At 23.2% G+C, this 2,146-nt stretch overlaps 1 long non-coding RNA gene across 1 annotated transcript; it reads left to right on the top strand.

Moving 5' to 3' along the window:
- The first annotated feature begins 213 nt into the window (after positions 1 to 213).
- Positions 214 to 1,196, top strand: LOC113224434. The gene is made up of 2 exons (XR_003309176.1): positions 214 to 505; positions 736 to 1,196. It is a non-coding gene; the product is annotated as an uncharacterized LOC113224434 (long non-coding RNA).
- Positions 1,197 to 2,146: the final 950 nt, after the last annotated feature.

The raw sequence follows: 2,146 nt of genomic DNA, 5'->3' as shown, positions 1-2,146 counted from the left end.
TTCTATTCTACTTTATTCTATTATATTCTGTTTTATTCTATTCTATTTTTTTTTTTTGACATTTTCTACTATGAAATTAAATTATAAACAAAATATATGTTAATAATATAAAGTAATGCTATTTTTATTTATTTTTGTGTTTTCTACTTTTAAATTATAAAAAAAATACATTTTAACAGTATACAGTTATTCTATTTAAACTTTTTTTGCAGTTCCTAGTGTTAATTTATAAAAAAAAAAATAAAGCATACACGAATTGTGCTTATTCTTTCTTATTTTTATATTTTTTTTTTTTTAACTATTTTATTTGCATGACAATATGGAATTATGTGATGACACTTTTATTTTACGGTGGAATAATTTCACAGTAAAAAGTCAAAGATATAAAGATTATGGTACAAATGTTATGGAAACAATAAAAGGGAAATATAAAACTAGTGAAGAATTTTCAATTTTTAAAATTAAAACTGCTTTTTTGTTTGTTTTATTTTATTTATTATCACAAGTAAGATATTAAATTTTGAATTTTTAGTGTAACGTATGATAGTGTTATAATGTGTTATGTTGCAATAATCTTATGTTTTTTTTTTTATCTATTCCTATTTTATATACAACAGTTTGGTTAATGTATGTCCTGCATATTGTTACCTGTATGCGTACGAACATATATGTAGTTTTGGCTTTTTTTTTTTTTTTTTTTTTTTTTTATACGTTACTTTCGCAATTTGTTTACAGACTGGACATAACCATAGGAATGATTTTAAAGGAATTATAAAAAAAAAAAAAAAGTATATAACATATGCAAGACAATTAACAGAATACCATATAGATGAAAGAAGAAATAACATAAATGGCTTATATGGCGGTTTGAATGGCATATTGGGAGAATCTAGTATGGCGATTAAAGACAGGAAACATAAAAAAGTATTTAATACTTATAGTTCTACCACAAATGCTAATACGGATAGACGTATACCTGGCACTATTAGAATTTCTAAAAGCACAACTGATAAGAATGAATGTGCATTCGGTGGTTCTAAAAAGACAGAACAATATGTAAAAGAATCCTATCATCAGAAATTTGAACAAAATGAAAGAAATACTGGGTATATAGAGGAAAAGAAAATGGATAATTATGAAAATATTTTTAAAAAATTTGAACAAATCATAAAAAAAAAAAATAAAAACAAAACAAATGTTAAAGTAAGTACTACAAACACTACACATACTACAAACACTACGCATACTACAAACAGTACACATACTACAAACACTACAAATACTACAAACACTACACATACTACAAACACTACAAATACTACAAACACTACACATACTACAAACACTACAAGTGTTACAAACACTTCATCATTAGATGAATGTGACAAATCATATGAAACGTTTTTTAATGCTTATACGACAACGAAAGGAAAAGAGTGTGATGGTATGACATCTAATTATAAGACATCACCAACTTTTTTTCCAAACCAGAAGGAACAATGTGTTCCTAAAAATCATGAATTTTATTTAAATAATATGGATATGTTATTCATAAATAATACATATGAATTAAAAGAAATGTTAAAAAAACCTACGAAAGATCTTGATATTTTACAAATGATTATGTTATATAACATGGAGATTAGTATTATGAGATATAATTTCCTTAATATGCAAAACACATTGTTTAAATTTTGGGATACATTATCAAATAAATATCATATAAACAGTTATTATAAAAATAGACATTGGAGAAAAGTTTATACCCAAATAATAAAAGAAGTATTTTATAAGGAAAAAAAGTATTTATGTCAATTATATTGTACCTTTCAAACTGGGGATTGTTCACATAGTAATTTGAAACAAATTCTTAATACATTAGACTCAAAATATAATATATTTTTATATAAGATGCTTAATGCTTATAAAATTCATTTTCATAGATTAACAAAGCTGTACATTGACGATTTATAAATAGATATTTAAAGCAGTTTTTAAAAAATGAGCGTTATGAAAAAGTGCCGTATTTTTTGTGAATACGTATATATATTGTCCTTAATTATTTTATTTTAAGTGCGTGTTTCCTAATGGAAGGAAATAAAAAAAAAAAAAAAAAAAAAAAAAAAAAAAAAAAAAAAAAAAAAAA

Source organism: Piliocolobus tephrosceles, unplaced genomic scaffold (genome assembly GCF_002776525.5).
Source record: "Piliocolobus tephrosceles isolate RC106 unplaced genomic scaffold, ASM277652v3 unscaffolded_44759, whole genome shotgun sequence".
Classification (NCBI taxonomy): Eukaryota; Metazoa; Chordata; class Mammalia; order Primates; family Cercopithecidae; genus Piliocolobus; species Piliocolobus tephrosceles.
Note: the sequence above shows the minus strand (reverse complement) of the source record. Positions and strands in the feature narration are given on the sequence as shown.